This window comes from Pseudorca crassidens, chromosome 4 (assembly GCF_039906515.1).
Source record: "Pseudorca crassidens isolate mPseCra1 chromosome 4, mPseCra1.hap1, whole genome shotgun sequence".
Classification (NCBI taxonomy): domain Eukaryota; kingdom Metazoa; phylum Chordata; class Mammalia; order Artiodactyla; family Delphinidae; genus Pseudorca; species Pseudorca crassidens.
Genome location: NC_090299.1, coordinates 18,074,312 through 18,095,944, shown reverse-complemented (window position 1 = coordinate 18,095,944; position 21,633 = coordinate 18,074,312). Strand labels below are relative to the sequence as shown.

General features: G+C 40.8%; 1 long non-coding RNA gene across 1 annotated transcript in view; it reads left to right on the top strand.

Annotated features, from left to right (window-relative positions):
• LOC137223424 (uncharacterized) overlaps positions 1-19,270 on the top strand; it is an 81,972-nt gene extending 62,702 nt beyond the window's left edge. Inside the window, exon 3 of the long non-coding RNA XR_010942866.1 lies at positions 19,132-19,270. This is a non-coding gene — a long non-coding RNA (uncharacterized lncRNA). The remainder of the gene's footprint in view (positions 1-19,131) is intronic.
• The last annotated feature ends 2,363 nt before the right edge of the window (positions 19,271-21,633 follow it).

Sequence of the window (21,633 nt, the reverse complement as noted above, 5' to 3'; positions counted from 1 at the left end):
GAGTTGTGAATTAAGGTTTATTTGGGGCAAAATGAGGACTATAGCCTGGGAGACAGCATCTCAGATAGCTCGGAGAAACTGCTCCAAAGAGGCGGGGGGAAGGTGATTTTGGTGAATGGAGAGTGCATGCAATCAAGCACATATTTTTTGCAGAGGTTTCTGCTAGTGTCATGAAGGTTACTGCTAGTCACAGGGAGCAGATGTCACCATGAAGGATTTTAGTGCTTTTCTAGATATGAGTATACAAGAATTGGGCTCATAAAATTCTCTCCTGAAAATATCTATCTGAAGACCTGTTCTGCCAGTTTTTCCCAGAGCACAGAGTGCCTCACTTCTGCTCTCCACCCTGAACTCCTTTCAGGGGGTGTTGAAAATCAGCAGCTGCAGCAGCACGTGATTTAATCCCTGTAGAGGTAGATGGCGAGGGCCAATTTGTAGCTGACGGGTATCTCCTCCATCTCCACTTTCTTAGATAAATGTTAGCTTGAGATACATATTTTCTCTACTTGGCTTTTCACATTTTTATGCCATGTATCTTGACAGTCACTACTTAGCAGATATATAGACGCTTCTCATCCCCTTGAGAGCTGCAGAGTTTATTCAACCAGTCCCCGAGTGATGGGCAGTCTCACAGTTCTGTCCATATGTGGATCAAAGTCTAAAGATATTTAAATGGGGGGAAAAAGTCCCATTCCAGCAAAGGGGCAAACTTAGATAAAATGTGTTCTACAATTTGGGTCACTCTCCTGGTCATCATGTATATATAAGTTAAGAGAACCTTCCTTGTTCAACAATACTGGGCTTCAGGAGGTGATAATAGGAGAATCATGGGGTTTCTTAACTCTCCATGTGGTTCCTAGTCCTGGAGATCCAAATTGGTATAAGTATGTAAATTAACTTTACAGGTATCTACATATTTACATATGTAAATGGAAATGTGCTAGGAGCAGCTCCTAACTTTCAGGAGATCATATGTGCATATGACACAGACATTACTAATGTACTAGTTTTGGCCTCCCCCTTTTTTCTGTCTTTACCTATTTATTACCTTTTAAAGAATGAATCTACCCTTGTGTATTCAAATACAGTATCACTCCTATGCAAGTGTCCATTTGAGTTCAGGTATTTCTCCACAGACCTCCAACCTAAGGCATCTAAAATTAAATGTATCATCTTGGATATCTTGCATACAGTGTGAAAACACCTGCCCTATTGTCTCTTCCTATTTTCAGTGATGCACTATTTTCCCAGATTTAAAGCCACTGGTGGTATATCTCTTTATTTGTTTAACTTTTACACTACCTCATTTGACCAAGTCTCCTGCATTAGATGTTGATTTACCTGGGGTTCCGTGGAAACCTGGACATGACCGTCATATCCAAAAGAGACTCCTTGAGAGGAGTCTGTAACAGTAGCCATTTGTCCTTGGCCCTTTCCCATGGATCAGTGGGTTAGATAAAGATGTAAACACATGCTGGTCAAATGTGACTATTTAGAAGAAACACTGAATGTGTGGAATAAAGCACTTGGAAAAATGATTCTAAAAGCTAGAGTAAATGAGCTCCAATTAAACAAAAGAATCCGATTAAATGCCGTGGGTGGTCTTCGGAGAGAGAGTGACCTGATGTAAGAGGGGTGAAGCCGCATCCCAGCAGAAACGCTGAGGTGCTGGGTGTGATCACCGGCAGCAGTGAGGTCGACGGTGAGAAATCACCGGCACCCTCCAGGCCTCACAGGCTCTCCTGGAGCAGGATTAGAACTGTCTTTCTTGGGAGGCTCTGGGAAGACGATCCAGCTCCTGGAGTTGATAGGTGTGTGTCATACAGGGTTCCCCGGGGAAACAGTGCCCTCTGAGTGTGGGCTGAGGTATTTACTATAGGAACTAAACCTTACACACTGTGGGAGGGTCAGGGGAAGGGGAGGTCCAGAAAGGGGAGTTGGAAGGTCAGAGGAGTCACTTCCTTAAGAAATGGGCGGAGTACTGGCCCAGGGGGCAAGTCAGAGCTGTGGGGAGATCTGAGGAGACAGGCCATGTGGCTGCTGAAGTGGGACTGGGAAGGGGGAACTGGTGGAAAGCTTCCTCGGGAAGCTGCTGCTTCTGGGTAGCTGCAGAGGGTCTGTGACCACGTGATTGGTAGTGGGACACTGGTGCTCGGCAGGGCTCACAACTGGGAAAAAGAGCTACATGTGAAGAAGAGGGGACGAGGTCCCCTGGGACTTGTTCCTCTGTCACCACGTCCTACTGAAGACTTCACTTGTGCCTCTCAGGTCTTGTCCAAAGTCTCTGTTGGTGACTCCAACCTAGAACCCTGGAGGGAAGAGAATCCGGGCAGAGTAGTTGGCAGTCTAACCACGTGGACTATAGCACTCTCAGCACAAAAAGAGGTAGACGTTTGCTCAATGAGAGGAAGAAATAAAGGGGTGATATAAAATCTGCCCAACACACATGTACAATGGAATATTACTCAGCCATAAAAAGAAACGTAATTGAGTTATTTGTAGTGAGGTGGATGGACCTAGTGACTGTCCTACAGGGTGAAGTAAGTCGGAAAGAGAAAAACAAATACTGTATGCTAACACATATATATGGAATCTGAAAAAAAAAAAAGGTTCTGAAGAACCTAGGGGCAGGACAGGAGTAAAGACGCAGACGTAGAGAATGGACTTGAGGACACCGGGAGGGGGAAGGGTAAGCTGGGATGAAGTGAGAGAGTGGCATGGAGATATATACACTACCAAATGTAAAATAGATAGCTAGTGGGAAGCAGCCGCATAGCACAGGGAGATCAGCTCCGTGCTTTGTGAACACCTAGAGGGGTGGGATAGGGAGGGTGGGAGGGACGGAGATGCAAGAGGGAGGAGATATGGGGATATATGTATATGTATAGCTGATTCACTTTGTTATAAAGCAGAAACTAACACACCACTGTAAAGCAATTATACTCCAATAAAGATGTTAAAAAAAAATAAAATAAAATCTGCCCAAATGTGGGATCCCTCTAGACACAGTGAAGGAATGGCCGCACGGCAAGACACCGTAGAAGGATCCACGTGCTGGGCATGTAGTTTGTCTAGTGGTTAGAGAGCACTCCCCGTGCTGCCACCATCACATCTACCCTCCTGCTTACGTCGGACCTGTGGCTTTACTTTTCGTTCCTCTGTCCCTCTCCATTTTCTGTGAACTGGTAGTTAGATTTAGAGGTTGACCTCACTCAGGTTAGATATTCTATTTTTTCAGCAAGAATAGTTCAGAAGATGTGCCTAGTAAGTGTTGTCTCCCTTTTGTGATCTTAGCGGTCACCGATGATCATTGCTTCCTTTGGGGACAGCCAGACCTCTTACCCTCTTTGCTGTTGCCTCTTCTATAAATAGTAACAAAACCTTCACAATCCTGGCCAGAACCGGCATAGCCTAGAGAAAAAAGGATTATGCACATGCGTTCTTCTGTCTACCTGCGCCTGCATCCCCACATCCGTATCGTTGTCAAGATGAGTTATTTCTGTGCTGTTGCAAGAGAAGGCCTAGGTGATCTTCTTAGGCAGCACTGTTGGATGCTGGCCTGAGGAGGGCAGGTAAGAGGAAGTGCAGGATCTGCAAGGAGCAAGTGTAGTGTAAACATTTACCCCCCCAGAGAATAAGCATATTATCCTGTATGCTTTATTTTCATGCTGTGTGTCTGTACTGGGCCTCCTGGGGGATAAAACCAAATCCTTCCATCTACACTTCCCAGCGAGGTGGGGCTGGGAGAGGTGGAGAGCAGCACGGCTGTGAATGTAGGGATCTTAAAATAAGGCATTTGCTTTCACTGGCCCCTGTGCCAGCCCAGCTTGGGGACCCAGGTGAAGCGTCTTTGTTGCTCTCACGTTATGAAAGTCCATAAATACAATTTGGTGGAGCTCATACAGGACTAAACTAGTTTGCAAGCTAAATCACCTGTAATGTCTTGATGGAGATTTTCTTCAGCAGAGATGGAACAAACTCCTTTGCTGAGGTGGAAGAACCAGGTATTACAGAGTCTTAAACTGTTTACACTTCGGAAAGCATTTCTATTGCCTTCACAAGTTAAAAGGTCCTATATTTTTATCGGATTATTTCCTATGGTTTCGGAATTATCCTCTGAAAGAAGCCTGGATTTTTCTGCTGTATAATTTCTCTGAAACAAAACCTCCCAAGGCAGTTAGAGGATTGACTTTTGACAAATAGCTATGAGGGTTGGAAGAAACCTAGAGATGCCTTTCAGGGAAACATTGAAATCCTCCAGAGAAAGAAAAGATTCTACTTAAAGACCCTTTAGCACACCGGAAACCCTTGGGATTTTTCATTCTATTAGTTTGTACATATGATACTGCTTTTTTTTTTGTATGTAAAAATGGTTATTGGCTATTTCATACTGTTCAGCCTCTCTAATTTAAAGCCATGTTCAGCAGCCATCCTTGGATCCAAGCTCTTATGAGTGTGAAATTAAGAGGGAGTACAGTCAAGTAAAAATTGTTACAAATGGGTGAGGAAATGCACTCTACTGGAAAAGAAAATTATAATATCCTGGTTTAAACCACAGCCCTATATATGATCTTCTGAGTGTCTGTTCCCTCACTGAGAGTGTTATGTATGGCATACGCATTCCTTAAGGTTCTTAGAATGTTAATTGGGAGATGATTTTGTTCCTTTGTGCATGAATGTCTCCCTGCAACTAGGAGAAGATTTAGATTCCACGGAGTACCTTGACAGTGCTGAAGGAAGCAAGAAAATTGAGGCTGGGACTCTGCCTGGTGGAGCTTAGACTCCTGAGCCTTGGTGGGGGTCACTACTGAGCAGATTTGGATATTTGACTTTATTATTTTTTCCAGAGATAATAGGGCAGGGGCATATGAGTCTTACTTTTATATATATATATATATATTTTTTTTTTTTTTGCGGTACGCGGGCCTCTCACTGTTGTGGCCTCTCCCGTTGCAGAGCACAGGCTCTGGATGCACAGGCTCAGCGGCCATGGCTCACGGGCCCAGCCGCTCCGCGGCATGTGGGATCCTCCCGGACCGGGGCACGAACCCACGTCCCCAGCATCGGCAGGCGGACTCTCAAGCACTGCGCCACCAGGGAAGCCCAAGTCTTATTTATATAATTTTTGAGACTAGGTGTTACTTTTTAAAAGGTCAGTTTATGAATTTATAATGCAATATCTAACTTCTTGATGAATTGGATGTTTGGGTCAGCTGACCAATGCATTCCTGTTTGAGAATCTCACTTAGAAATATAGTAAATATAGTTGAAGTTTTGTTGGATGGTTTTAAAAGTATATTTTCTTCCAGCTCTGCTATTCTCTGGAATCAGTTTTCTCCACTAAATAGAAATACTTGTCAAGTAGACAATCTATTTTAATTAGAGCGAGTTTGAGAAGACCATTTCTGTCACCCACAGTGTCAGCAAAACACCACTAAATTTCTTTATTTTCTCCCCCTTTTATATTTAAGGTACTCCTCTGCTTATATCATTTGACCACCAAACTGTTTCATTCCAACACGCTTTACATGTTGTGAGTCTCAAAGGTTTCAGATTTACCAGAAGGTAAATTCCTTGAGGGCAAGAGCTGTACTTCAGGAAAGCAGGTGTGCACTGGAAGAGGCATGCGTTTTAAGGAAGAGAGGCCTGGGTTCAAACTGGATACTTTTGACCACAATTTATGTGTCTGTGACCTGGGAGAGTTGTTTAATTACTCTGAGCCTCAATTCTTTAACCTGTAAAAATATGAGTAATAATACCTAACTCCAGGGTTTCATGGAGATTGAGTGATGTAGCTATGAAAGCACTTTGGGCTGAATACCTAGTACCACGTGCTGAGTAAAGGCTGACCTCTTTGCCTGTCTTGTCTTAATCTTCTTTGTAAGGCATCGCACATAATAGGCCCTCAGGACGCACTGGGTAATTGATTTCATATTAGGGGGGCCTTTCCTTGATGATGCAGCGTGAGATCCTTTTGTTGGTGGCAAATTATCTCCAAAGCACATTGTAGGTTGGGTTGCCTCGGGGAAGTCATCTTGCGAATCAGTGCTTGTCAATATTTTGTATGTAATATAAAAGCTACCATGAGAGGAAAGGAAAAGCTCATTTATTTTTCTGAGAAGGGCTGTGATTGTTATGCTGTCATTGCTGGCCAATTTTACAGGCTTAAAAATTATAGTGGTCCTTGCTGGGACTCCCTGTGCCGCCTCAGCAGCTGAGTGGCTCAGCAGCGGATCACTAATTCCAACCATCTTCTGCGGATTCTGGTTAGTTTACATCAGAGGATGGCCTTTTTTCATGTAGCCTTTGTTTGAGGGTTACTTTTATGGGCTTGTAGTACTTTATGCGTTGAGTTCACCACTCAGTGCTAGCATACTTTTATTATTTATTTGTTTGTTTCTTATATTTTTGAGTTTTAAGAGGTTTTTTTTTAAAAAAAAAAATATGTTCTGTGTACTATCCCTTTATGAGATGTGTGATTTGCAGACATTTTCTCCAATTGTTAGCATACTCTTAAATGGTTGGAGCCAATGAAACCTTTTTGAAATAAATCTGTCTTGGGCAGTAGACGGCAATTTCTCTGCGAGTCATAGGTGGTTGCAAATCTGATCTAAGTTCACTTTTACTTGTGTGTGGATCCTTTGCTCAAACTTTATAAAGCTAAGAAGTTAAAAAAAATTTTAAAGCCTCTGTGAAGATAAAAAATGCAAGATAATATGTGCTTGCAATCGCTTTACCAAGGTTTCAGAAGACATAAAAACAAAACAACCAAGAAGTTTCTTTGTCAAAGGTCTGGAAAATACAACTTTTGGATAGATTTTTGGGAGACCTGTTTTGCATTAAAATACCAAATAAAACAAAATGATGGATTGTTTTGGCACCATTTAGGTTGGGCTTATGTGATGAGAACTGTACATAAAAGACAGCCAGTTATTGTCATAGTTGACAGCTTTTTGGGTACCGTCTACTTGTTCAGTACAGTAAAGTCCCAGGGGTGAGGAACTTTTCCAAAATTCTTATGGCAGGAACCATGCAAACTTCAGCTGTAACACACTGACATTATCTTCCCAGTTCTATAGCTGTCTGTACGTTGTGGTCTTGCCTGGCACACCAGATTAGTTCCTGTGACTTTCTGTATGAGTATTATCATTATTGATGTGGCTTCATTTTATTTTTCCCAAGTCTGTAAGTTGCCTTAAAGTATTGGTCAGATTTTAACAGGAGACGGGTATAGAGGTTTTCAAGTGGAGCAAATAGCGCAGGCAAGAAAATGAGGCGGAGCGTGTCCTAGGAAAAGCCAGGTGATTTGTTTAACTAGAGTATAGGTGTTCTCTAGGGGGTTTCTGAGAAAGAATACTGGAAAGGTATTTGGGGGGACATATGTGGAAGGCTTTGAGTGCCAGAATAAGGAATAGGTACTTAATTTTTGGCAATGTGGATCAATTTTAATCTGATGAAACACATGTTGGAAAACTCCTGAGGAGGCCAGTGATCTAGAGGAGAGGTGATGAGGTTTGAATTGGGGGGAAGTGATGACAGGAAGCACACGGAGACAGATTGCCCTCATTCTGCCACATTACACTTAATGCACTTGTAACACACTGTGACATACGTCACCAAATAGATCTGTGTGCCTGTTAATAGAAAGAATGGAGGACTGACATTAAGTCCAAGGTTAAATGAGGAATAAATGTGTTCAATAAATATCCATGTGTATTAGGTCGCTGGGAGGAGAGATTGCCACCACAAATTTACATACCTGTGTGGAGTTTTAAGTGAAAGTTGATTATTAAAGTCAATCAAAACCTAATGTACACGCTGCTATAGGTAGCATAGATAACCAGCAAGGGCCTACTGTATAGCACAGGGAACTCTGCTCAATATTCTGTAATAACTTAATTGGGGAAAGAATTTGAAAAAGAATAGATACATGTATATGTATAACTGAATCACTTCGCTGCACACCTGAAACGAATACAACATTGTTAATCAACTATACTCCAATTAAGAAAAAAAACCCTAATGACACTTTATTTCAGCACTTCACAGTTTTTAACATTTATTCCCCTTTTTACCTCATTTGATCTTTAGAAGGGTTTGGTAAAGTAACTCCTAGGGTCTTCATTTTTTTTTCTAGAGTCTTCATTTTATAGAAACTGAGGCATAAAGAGGGGAAAAGCCTCGCTCAGAGCACAAAGGTGGCAGAAATCAGACACTAAATCCATGCTTCTGGGGCCCAGGTCCATTTCCCGCCATTTTTTTTCTCCCGCCTCAGCAGTCCTTGATGACCCATTAATTTGCCATTTAATGCATTTGTTTGTGGATGTGCGCTGTTCATCATTTTAATCAAAATAATGTTAAAAATCCCCCAGACCTCTTTGTTGTCTACTTCAGCTTCTACGGGCAGTGTGAGAATTGCATTATGAGTCACTTGTTCATGGTCCTTGGCACTGAGTGAAGGAGAGAATGTAGACATGTTTGGATTAAACATATTTGAATGAACCCCCATAGCACTTCCAACGACAGGTCAGAACCTTTAAGCACTGAATAAATGTTAGTTGATGAGCAACGTTCCTGGGAATAAGAAAGATGCTTAGGAATGTGCCTTAAATGGAACATCAAATGATCCCCTAGTGGCTCCAGATTCACTGTGCTTTTCTAAGTGCCTCGTTTATGGCCAGGCCCAGGGGAGACCTTAGCTCCTTGAGTTTTATTGTTGGTAATATTTGATATATTATTTGAAGTAAATTGAAAGCATTCCTTGAAATGCTTCTTTCTAGTCTCTTCCATCTTTTTACGCAAAATATAATTCTCAGTTTACTTTTCAGATTAATCCCTGACTTTCAGCTGAGTTCATAGAAACAAGATTTAAGATTTATCAATGAGGCGCCTATAGGAAACTCCTGATAAGTACTTGATTTTGATGGTGAGATCCTGGACTTCTATCCTGAGCCTAGGCCAGCATCTGGTGCCATAATGGAGGGTTTTGGGAGGGAGTTGAGTCTGTTTTTAATGTGGGAGGTATGTTGGCATTTGTGGCCAGAGGGAGGACTGTGACAGTTTTAAAACATGGCTGCAAATTCATTGAGAGGAGGGGTCTCGTCCCCTCTCTTTGGATCTGGACAGACTTAAGACTGCTTTGAAAAACAGAGTGTGAAAGAAGTGATGCTGTGAGACTTCCAAGGCTAGGTGTTGTAAGAACAGGCAGTTTTGGCTTTGTTGACTGCAACACTTGCTCTGGAACCCTGAACTGCCAAGCAAGAGGTGACCACTCTGCAGCTATCATCCTGGAGAGGCTTCTCCTAAGTGTTCTGGTTGACAGTTACTGCTGAGTTCAGCCTTCCAGCTGTCCCTGCCAAGATGCAAGACATGGAAGTTAAGCAGACAAGCCCAGCTGCTATTTGGACACCAAAGAATTACCTACATCGATACACATGCAACAGAAGAATCACCCAGCTGAGCCTTGCCCAAATCACAGACCCACAAAATCGTGAGAAACAATAAAATGGTTGTTCCGAGGTACTTCCCCAGACTTTATTTCATTCAGGAAATAGGTATTGAGTAACTTCTAGATGCCCAGCCCTGTGTTGGGTATAGCGGTAAAATCCAAAGATACAGACAGTCTTTGTCTTCCAGGAAACAAGATTATTTGTGAGGCAATTGGTGAGAAGTTAAATAGCAAACAAGAAGTTAAACACCACTAGAAGAAATGCAATGTGCTAATGCGGGCTAAATGTGGGCCATGTTGTTTTTTTGTTTTTTTTTTTTTTGCGGTACGCGGGCCTCTCACTGTTGTGGCCTCTCCCGTTGCGGAGCACAGGCTCCGGACCCGCAGGCCCAGCGGCCATGGCTCACGGGCCCAGCCGCTCCGTGGCATGCAGGATCCTCCCAGACTGGGGCACGAACCCGTGTTCCCTGCATCAGCAGGCGGACTCTCAACCACTGAGCCACCAGGGAAGCCCCCTGGGCCATGTTTTAATGAGCCTAGAAGGGTGGGTTATACCAAGGGTCACTGAGTTTGATCTTATTATCTTTTAATTCTGTTATGCATGGGCAGAAAATCTATATTGGTTCTAATGAAAGTTATGAATGGAAAGGATCTTGGACCCTTGAATGCATATTCAACAAACACATATTTACTGGGAACGAGTGAGGAAGGTGCGAAAGTATATGATGTGGTCATACAGCTTGCTGAGGGCCCCAGAATTTCCCACAGACTTGTTTTCACATGTTGCTGGAGTTTAGGCCCAGGGCCACAAGACTCCAGAGACATGCCTTTGACTCCTGTGCTACGCTGCCTGCTAAGAAAAATGAAGGTGGACTCCTAATGGATGCTTTACACGGGGACATGAAAATTGATAAAGAGCTTCTTAGAATATAATGCCCATGACTACTCTAAGTATCAAAAAGTGATCTTAGCTGATTGAAGTAGAAAAGAAAATTCTTAAAAAGATACTGAACGGCTCACAGACTTCCAGAAAAATCCTAGGCTTGGAGGCCACGTATCCAGGAGCAATGCCCCGAATCATACTGTGGGCTGGACCCACTAAAGACACTTCTTTGCTGCTAACCACACCACTGGCCTCACTGACATGGGTCCTGTTATTTGAGCCCCTGCTCTGGCTGCCTCTGGGATGAGGATCCAGCCACACACGGTCCACGTGCATGCTGCATGCTACCTACTTCCTCCCGACACAGCACCAGATGGTGATTCCAAGTCTGGGGCAGGTGATTCAACTGGCAGAGCCTATGCCATGATGTGCTAGTCGGGGAGACTCAGAAAGCAAACACCTGGCACTTTTACCTTCTATGATAATCAGGGACATTAGATGCTGGGAGACCCAAGAATGACAAATTCCACAGCTGCCCTTTTGGTTCTTTTGGTCCCTTCATACTGCTCTCCTGTTTCTCTTCTGTTAAGCAGAATCTATCCATGCTTCAGGGTTCAGCTTTTATCCCATTTCCTCTATGAAATTTTCTCTGATGCCTCTAGGTTTTGGTTTTATTCCTCTTCTGAACCTCTACATTAGTTACAGCCAGAATGAGTGGTGAAAACCTAAGATTTAAGAGTTGACTTCATATCATTAGACCTGAACCTCATTGTCCCAATGAACTGTTGCAAGTAGAATAGTATTGGGTGGCCCTTTCGAATCGTTAGTAGAGAAATATCTAGTCTGTATGGATAGCTTCCTCTCCTTCCACTCAGCGGACTCCCCTTGTTCTCTTTATCTTTGGTCTTTACCTAATAATCAACACTGTCTGGTGTTGTTGCTAATATTTTGTGTTATTTTCTTGTCTCCTTCACTAGGAGGAATTCCCACTGAAGGTAGCAACTATATCTAGTAGTTCTTCTGTGATGTCCATAATATGGAACAAATAGTATATGCTTAGTGATTGGTTGGGAATAAATATGCCTGAAAAATGCAGCATTTTGTGGCACTTGTGGGTCCTTTCATCCAGTAGGTATTCACTCGATGTTAGAATACCTCATTTCCAGAAATAGTAATAAAACTTCCTCCCATTCCTGTAAAATTTTCCCTTCAAGCAAGGAATGACAATGGAATATTTTATTATAGGACTGAAGATCCTCTTAGGAACATTAAGTCCATGGCCCTCAAAGTAAAGAATAGCCTATACGTATCTATGCACAAAAGTTGACTGCATCATCCTTTAATATACTTTTCAACAGACTGATTTCAATGGGAGTGAGGAGGAAGCTTTCAATACTGAGTGGTTTGCCCATCAGACTTGTCTTGGTAGAGGTATATACCTATTCTAAGAATTGATTTCTATGGTAGAAATTATTGGAAAAACTAATACCTAATTGCTCAGAAAAATGTGCATAATGTATATTTTCTATTATGACTTTCTTTCAAAGAAAAAAAGTCCTTAAATGATAAATCATTGTTTTAGTGATTTGGGGGATGTCCATAACCCTTAGATAAAATCTCCCTGTGTGCTGCAGTTAAATAATTTCCAATCAGACTTATTAATTTAGATTGGCCACTACCAACTTTTCTATTACAATATTCTAAGCGTCTTGTTGACTCACCTGAGGAGGTGAAGGTACAGAGCTGCATCTTTTGTAGGTTTAAATCTCATAAGCCCTTTTCAAAAGAACTATTTTTTCCATATGAGATTTCAATTTATTTAAAAATATTTATTAAACAGTTTGAGGGAAAATATTTGCAATTCACATATCTGATAAAAGACTAATATCCAGACTATAAAAAGAATTCTCAAAACCCAATAATAAGAAAACAAAGAACCCTCCAAAAATGAATAGTATTTCAATAGACATTTCACCAAAGATGTATGGCTATCACATAAACACATTAGAAGATGTTCAACATTTTTAGTCTCTAGGGGAATGCAAATTTAAACCACAATGAGATGCCACCACACATCTGTTAAGATGGTGAAAAGAGAAAGAAAGAGACAATAGCAAGTGTTGGTGAGGATGTGGAGAAACTAGAATTCATATATAGCTGTTGAGATAGTGAAATGAAATAGTCACTTTGTCAAATAGCCAGGCCGTTTCTTATAAAGTAAAACAGACGCTTCCCATACGACCCAGCAATCCTATTTCTAATTATTTATCCAGATGAAATAAAAACTATGTTCACACAAAAACCGTAATGTGCATGCTTGTAGCTGCTGTATTTACATACAACGGCCCCAAACTAGAAGCAACCCAATGTCCCTCAGCTGGTGAATGGGTAAAAAATGTGGTATATTCATCAATGGAATACTCTTCAGCAATCGAGAGGAATGAACGGCCACAGTAATAACGTGGAAGAATCTCAGATGCGTTATGCTAAGTGAGAGAAGCCATACTCAAAAGGCTGCAACCGTGTTGTTTCATTTGTGGGCCTGCAGAAACCGTATAGAAACAGAAAAGTGGTTTCCAGGGGCTGGGAATGAGGGGAGGAGTTGACTACACGGGGAACAGGAAAGTTTTGGGGGCAATGGAGTTTCTCTATACCTTGATTGTCGTGGTTACATGACTGTATGCATTTACCAAAACTGCATGATAGAACCATATACTAAAAAGGGTGAAGTTTACATATGTCAGTTGTACCTGAATTCAAAACCGAAAAATTATTTAGTTTCATCCTAGGACTGAGATAACTGCTAAACACCGAGAATGAAGAGATCAGTAAGATCAGTCTGGCTGAAGGAGGTTGGATGGACACAGTTAAATACAAGTTAGAGCAGGATTTTTTAAGTGGAGGTATAAGAGTGCTCGGGTAGCACACAGAAGATTGCAATAAACTCTAATAGTGTCTGTGTGTGTGCTCGTCTTTGAGGATGGGAGCTTGTAAGCGGGGAGGGCCTTGCAGAGGAAGCTACAGGTGATGGATGGGGAAAAAAAGTTCCCCAGGAAGACTGGTTGAATGAGGGAGAGGGAGTAGGTCAAGTACATCCAAATCACAGTGACTGATGGAAACAGAGTAAATGAGGAGTGATCCAAAAAATATAGGGAAAGGCAAGTGTGAGTTTTTAATAAAGAAACCAGTTCCATTTTGTTTATCCAAAGGAGAAGAAAAACAAATATTATTGGAAACATGCAAGCTGTGTTTTCTCTTAGCTGCAGCTGCTAACCATACAGGCTTCCTGGCAGAGAGCAGGTTATCCATCCTGTGACTATGTGGACACACCCTACGTTAGCCCCCAGGCAAAGAGATAATAATAGTATGCACGCGGGCAGCCAGCGCTCTGGAAGGGTTTATGAGGAGGAAGTCCGCAATTACATATTTCTGGGTAAACATTAACCAAGATTGAAACCCAGATTTGAAGAAAAATAACAGGCTGGAATCTTCAGACATATTCTGTAGCTGTTCTGTGGATTGAAAACAGTAGTCAGACGCTGCTGACGCTTAAAGCTAAGGTGAAATATTGAGAAGACAGTACGTACGACGTGGTAAGAAACCTTGATCACACCTGCCCGCGGCACGTGCTCTAGAACACATCTGAATGGTGAGAAACTATTTACATTCATTACAACAAAGCCAAGGCCACAACACAGGATCTATTGTTCACCTCAGAGCGATGACCGAATCTATTTATCCGTGTGGTTTAAGAGCCCACCGCTGTGCACCGAGAGGCCTTCTCTTGGCAACATTGCTAAGAGCATCTCAATCACTGTTACTACCATCTGAACAATTTTGGTTCCATGCTGTGGTTTTGTAATTTCCATTTTTAAAACTTCTTTGGCTGAGCCATGATGTGCCCAGTCTAGGTTGGGCATCCTTAAAATGAAACTGTTAAGCTAAAATTAGCTTGACATCAAGATGGCGCATGTTCATTTTCCTTATATTTATAGTTGACCACAGTCATTATACAGAAGGCATCTAGTCTTTACCGTGCACTCTAGAGAACAGGAGGGGCCGTGACAGTAACCAAAAAAAGAACTAAAAGTTTTTTCCAGAGGCAGATGGTGGTAACTACTGCCTGAACGGGTGTCTGCATCTTAGTGAGGTCAGCCGTGTGGGGAGGACTTTTCATTACACAGCTGTTTACTCTTCACTTATTTTGCAGTTAATCAAGAGTGATGGGACCTTTTCTAAAAGTTTTGCTTGGGGGCCCAGAATTTAACTTACGTCACCGCAGAGGAAGTGTTATGTAACAACACTTCCTCTTAGACTTTCTTCACCAAGTAACTTGCCTACTGCCCCATCCAAGAGGCGAAGATAAATTAAACTAATGTGATGTAGAGAAAAGAGTTTTTGACTAAAGACAGGAGATCCGAATTTTAGTTCACTTTCCATGTCTAGCTAGTTGTGTGGTTTGGGCCTTAATTTCATCAGACAAATTCAGAGGGTTGGATGAAGATTCTTCCGGTTCAAAATTCTGATATTTTCCAACTCTTCTGAGAGAAGGACGAGAGTTTTTTGAATGTCAAATGGAACAACTGCAGAGGAAAGAAGAAAACCTTCTATTCACCCCATAAAATCAATATTTAGATTTTTTTTGAATTCCAGAATATCATGTGGAAAGTTACTACACCTCAGGGATAAGATTTCTTGCGAGAGAATGTACATTATCCTTGGCTTTGTGTTGCATTTGACTTTGATATTCTAAGCAATATATTTTTGTTTGTTTTGTATTATTCTGGTTCTGCTATCAGCTATCATTCATTTGACTGGGACAGGTTAGTTAAGGCAGAAGTGCAAGCCTTTCTGATCATAGGCTGAACTGTATATCATATTTCATCCTGGATTTTACTAGTTCAGTTTTCAAAGTAACAGCCTTTAGGTATGTCATAGAGGGATGCTTAATGGGTTATGTCAAGCAGCCCATCTAAAATGAGAATAAAAGTTTACTTACAATCCTGCTGTTTACTTCTAATGCATTTTAAGAACCTTTTTAGCATTGCCTTTCCCTCAATATTCATTACATTGTGGTTACTAAGGAAGAAAAATCTATGGCGCCCTATGTCCTGTTCTTCTGTGACTAACCCCAGATATGGAGGGGAGGCAAACAAGGAGATCAGGGCCTTGGACACAGGGGGAGGTTGAAAGTGAGACTGACGGACTTACAAGACACCAAATTCTAAAGAACACTTTTATGTTGTGACTTGTACATGAAAACACTTTGTGACAATTACCACTTATTTAATGACTCCTAAGGGATCTTTTAGGTTGAGAGTTGTAGGACTTTTTCTGCTAAAGGGCCAGATAGTATGTTGTTATGCCTTGTGGGTCATGAGATTTCTGTCCCAACTACTCAGCTCTGCCTTTGTAGCATGAAAGCAACCATAAATGATATGTGAGCGAATAGGTGTGCTGTGTTCCAATAAAATTTTATTTAGAAAAATAGGCCATGGGCTAGATTTGGAGCCATACTTTCCTGAACCCTGATCTAAATTATTGGGATCACCCACATCGTTATCAATAACAAACATCTTGCACCTCTATTATGCAATTTATGGTAGAGTTAGTGTTGCAGTTGAGAAGGAAGGCTGAGCACCTGTGGCCCACAACTCGGTATCAACTCACCCATCAGAAAAAGACCAGTTTTTAAAGGAGAAAACTAATAATGTATAGTAATGAAGATCAAAACAGATTCTCTTTTGATTCTGCAGGTGTACCTTTAGCTGTACCTAAAATTTTAAAAGTATCTGCAGGAATTGATACCTTTTCAATTATTATGTACCTTTCCCTTTTGTATTACTCTATATCCCGCCCAAATTATGAAATTAAAATCAAACTCCTGAGTACTTCTGAGTATTCAAGCTCTCTTTTGGAGACATCCAGCTGGTCCTACAGCATGTTTTAAAAATTTTGAGATGTCAGGTGACAAACATTCTAAGCTATGCCACGACTCTTTCTTATGGTTGATGTTGAAATGACTAATGCAGGCATAGCAAAGGGGTTTCATGGAAACTGTTGAGGATTCTGGGAATGTTTGGCCTCAGCAGAAAAGAGCAACTTGATGAATTAGTAATGTCTGCTGTAGGTGTGTGAGGGGGAAGTAATTGTGCACACAGTAAGTTTGCTTGAGGTACAATCTTGTGGCAAGTGTTTTGATCTTGTAGAAGAGGAAAAAATCCTTTCCTCCACCCTTTTAAGTTTAGTGAATGGGGCCTGTGAATTAAACTGACAAAAGACAGGTTAACAGGAGAAAAGGTCCATTTTGCATGCACATGGGAGCTTCACAGAAAAGAAGTGAAAACCCATAGAAGTGGTTAGGCTTGGGAGATTAAACATCATTTAACAAAGGGCAGTAAATTGTGGAAAGTAATGACAAAGGAGAAGGGATTTGGGCTTCTAGGGGGCGGTAAATTGTAAGAAGGTAAATATATGGGGGAAACTAATGGAAGATAAGAGTTATTTTAATAAGGCTTGTTATGCAGACTCAAGGGTGCCATCTTCAGTGACTGAGAAATTCTCCTCTTCCTGGCACGGGAGAGGGGAAGGAGGACAACTTCGCAAATACAAATTGATGCTCTGCTGTTAGGAAATAAGGGGGAGGGCAGAGAGGTTCCTCCTTGTCTGTTGTTTCTTGATTGTGTTCAGCACAAAATAATCCTTATGCCAAAGTGGGCTGTTTTGGGGTGGCATATTCTCATCCTCTTTATCTGAAATAAAGATGATGTTACCTTAAGAGCTATTGTGAGAATGGAATGAGATGGTGTCTCTGAAAGCACTTTGAGAACTGTAAAGCATTCTACAAGTGTAAGGGTTTATTCCCATATTTTAGGTTGCATTTTCCCCTTCAAACTGAAATCTCAGTTTCATATAAATTCACGATGAAATTGACCCAGTTGAAGGAAATGGAATGGAGATGAGAAAAAAAACCCTTTATATATCTTTCCAAAAATGCACCAATTCTTGTACTGTCAATAAACAGCAGAGGAAGATAGGAATGGAACTAATTATGTGCAAACATCCCTTGACTCCTTTACTTCCCATCTGAATTTAATTCTAAAAAAAGAGACCCTGATGGATTCCTGCTTTCAGGTATAATTACCTCAAAATTGGCTGACGTTTAAAGCACACACGACACTTTTTAGCTTTTAGAGTAAATTGGTGGAATTTATTTGACCGGTAGTTTTGGGGATGGTTGGAGGCTGAGAATATACTTAGCATATCATTTCCTGCTGATGCTAAGATTTAGCCCCATCAGAGAATTCTATATTTAGGATAAAATCACTTAAGAAATGTAACCCAATCATTGTTATGACCATGAAGTAATCAGTCCAGTCAGGGAGAGATGCTCTGAGAAAAAAAAATTGCCGCTGACAACAGCAGAAACCAAAAATCCACAAAAGTTTTATTTAAACAACCTTGAAGTTTTTCTTGATTTAATAATGTAAAAATTCTTTTGCCTTGCTATGACATTTTTTGACATTGATAATAGGAACACCAAAAAGAAATGCAGTATATGAGAAGTGTCTTAGACCAACTCCAAAAGTATGAATAAATACATATTCGTTCGTCTGAGTGTCTCTTATGATTGTTTCAAATTTCTCCATATTTGTGGCTATTTCTTCTTCTTTCTAATTTTGTTAACTTTCTTTTTTTCTGGGTTAGGCCAGCTAATGGCTTGTTATTTCATTAATTATTTCAAGGAATCAGTTATTAGATTTATTTATCACTAGTACTCTTATTTTTTAGTATTGTAAAATTAACCAATTTAATTTCCCTAATTCACTTTTTTCATCCTTTTTACACTTCCTTAATTTTATTTTGTTGTTCTTTATCTAGTATATTGACTTGAACGCTCAATTTATTTTTATTCTTTCTTATTTAACAATGTGTTTATGATTGTGGTTTAAACCCTAAGAGTTTTAGGTTGTTACATATGTTTTAGTATGTAATGTATTCCATTATTATTTTGTAGATATTTTGAAATTTTAGTTTTGTTTTTTTCTTTGACCCAAGTGTTGATTCAAAGTAAATTTCTTAATTTCTATGAGATCTAATTTTTTTCTTCTTCCTGTCCTTCTTTTCTTTTTCTCCTTTTCCTCCTCTTTATTTATAGTTTAATATCACTGGAGGTCACAGTCAGATTATGTATTCTGTGCTATTTCTATTTCTTTTTGGTTTGATTTATGGTCAGAATTTTATAAATGTCCCATAAATTCTTGTAAAGCAGATGTATTTTTTAAAAATTAGGATAGTAATTTCTATATATCTATTATGTTCATGTTCATCAGTTATCTAATTGACATCCAACATGCTTAATTATTTTTTCTCTAATTGAGTTTCCGTGGACTAAAATTGTGATTTAAAGTCCCCTAATCTTATATTTTGGTCTATTTTTCTTTGCATTTTTCATGGTCTCTATATGAATTTAAAATAACTATTTTGTGCATCTAAACTATACTCTCATTGTCGATTGTATTCTTTATCATAAAGTTTTCTCTTTGTTTTGCTTAACATGTTTGATTGAATTTAATCTTACCTAGTACTGATACTGTGACCAACATTTATGATTGTATTACGAATGCAATAATTATAAATTAGATGAGCAAAGAAAACCACAGCTCCTTTATTTTCCACACCTGAGCTAATTTTCTTCATAGGCCATTTACCCTGCTAGAAAGGAAGGAAACCAGAACTTTGTTAATTAATGGTATCCCAGGCCCCTTGCTTACTCATGCTCTTTTGGGTAAATGCGCAGGTTTCTCGGATGCCCCTCGCCTCTCCCTGCGTGTCCTCAAGGCGGCATCTTGGTGTAAGAGGCTGTTTTATGGAACGTGGCAGGATCCGTCACCATTCTCCGGATCCTTATTGGTCTGTGTTGCAAGGGTCTGATGAGGTAGGACTGGTCCTCTCTGGGCTTTTGGGGGTGCTGGCATTGGGGTGAGAAGTTTTCATATTCCGTGGCCTCTACTTTTTCTGATGCTCCATCTCTGTTGCTCCACTGGCCTGTCTAGCTCTTCTGGGTCCCCTACTAGGGGACATAGGAACATCTTCGTCCTTGCGAGCTATATGCAGACTTCGAGGAAACATCACCATCCTAGGCTGCTGGGCCCAGCCCTGCCCACCATCCCCCGCTCAATCAGTCATGTTGCCAATTTTCCCATGTCATGTTGACATGGCACTAGGCAATGAGGGGGGTGTTCCTAGAGGCCTGCAGCTTTCTGTAGGTCATGGCGGGGGAAGAGGGCTGCTAGCTCTGGTGTTTACAGCTTTCCTCGTACTTATTAGAATGCTTTTATAGCCTTATCCCTTTTTAATGTCCATTTTAGAAATTTTGACTCTCTGAGTTGCTTTGTGCTTTAAGTCAGAGATAAATCTAAAGCAGAGTTGTAAAGAAAAGTACCGTGTAACCTGAACATCTTTTTCCTTTAATAAGTATATTTACCTCAATGACCTGTGTTGCTGAACCATTAGCACATCCTGTTGATTTTATCTTCCAAACCTATCCCAACACCATCTAGGCTGTCTCCACCACTACCATCCTAATATAAGCTACCTTCTTTTTTGTTTGTTTTGTTTGGGTCTGAAGCAAGAGCCTCCAGATTTATCTTCCTGATTCTAATCTACAGAGCAGCCAGAGTGATTATTTAAAAATATGAATGAGATCACGTGAGTCTGCAAGACTCAACAAAGACATCTCTTTACACTTGAAATAAAATTCCGATTCTCTCCCTGATTCTACACGGGCTCTGTTCTCTAGCCAACACCTACCTCTGCAGCATCATCTCCTGCCCCTTTCCTCCTCGCTGATCACACTCCAGCCAAACCACACTGACATTCTTCTGCTCTGGAACTAGACAAGCTCCTTCCTGCCTATGGCTCTGGGGCTAGTTTTCCCCATCTGTGGAATGCTCTTTCTCCAAGACTTCTTAAGGCTGGCTCCTCCCTGGTCTTGCTTTCAGTTGTCACGTCGTTAGAGTGTCTTCTGACCATCCAATCTAAGTAGTCTTCCAAAGATATTTAATCACACTCCCCTTTTTATGTTCTTTACCGTACATTTACTACCTGATTACTCTTTTGATATATTTCTTTATTGGTCTCAAGCAGTGAGATGTAAGCTGCATGAGAGTAGGAATATGTCTGTCAGTTATCACTAGTAATAATACTAATAATATCAGCAAAATAATATGGCATCTATTATGATCCTTCAGTCTAGTCCTGTTCTGAGCCCTTTCCGAATATTAGGTCTTTAATCATCCTTATAATCTCATGAGGTACTGTTGTTATCCTCTCTTTATAGTTGAAAGCACTGAGACACAGAGAATTTCAGTGACTTATCCAAGGTCACATGGCTATTAAATGGTAAAGTTGGGATTTGAACCTCGGCAAAGACTCTGCACTGCTGTGCAGTCTCAGGAGTTAAAAGATCCCAATAAGGCAGAGACACTCCTCTTGAATACTCAGTAGTTGGAAAGATAGGCAAGTGAAAGAAAAACCACAATAAAGCCTGATAAGTTTTATATTCCAGGCATCAAAGGGGGGCTAGGAAATCATATACGTGGGACATCTTCTTTTATTAAAATGCATTAGAAAATTCTGAAATACCTTCATTCGTGTGTTTGTTGGGTCATCTACATTTGCTTACAAAGGTATCCGGCATCGTTCCTGTAGAAACGGGGAGGTAGCAAGATGAAACGCTTTCCAGTATAAAACATACTGCAAAACAGAAGTCTGTAAGACTGGACTCTTTTTCCAAAATGATTTTGTTATTGCTTTCCTATTCCTTGACCCTGGCTAAGAGAGAGATGTTTTAGAAGATGAAAGGGGATTTTAGGGACGTAAAGACAGTGTGGCCAACCATCAGGATATTTGCCTGCTTTGAAGAAACCATTTTGAAATAATGAGGCATAATTAATGTCAGTGTTTAGGATTATGTGAAAGTTTGCCAAGATACCTGGTGCAATTCTAATGGCCAGAAATGACAGCTCGATCACAGGTATGCCAAGTAGCCATCCCATGCCTCGATGAATTTAGCAGTAAAATGAGATTAACTGTACATGTCAAGTAATAAATTAGCCTACGATCACCACCAAGAATGGCCAGCCTTCATTTCGTGCCAGGAGCTAGTCTAAGGGCCTTGCAGTTTATTGAATCCTCACTGCAAACCTGGTGAGGTAGGTATTATTATCCTCCCTGGCTTACTGATGAGGAGGTTGAGGCCCAGAGAGGTTAAACCATTTGCTGAATATCACACAGCTAC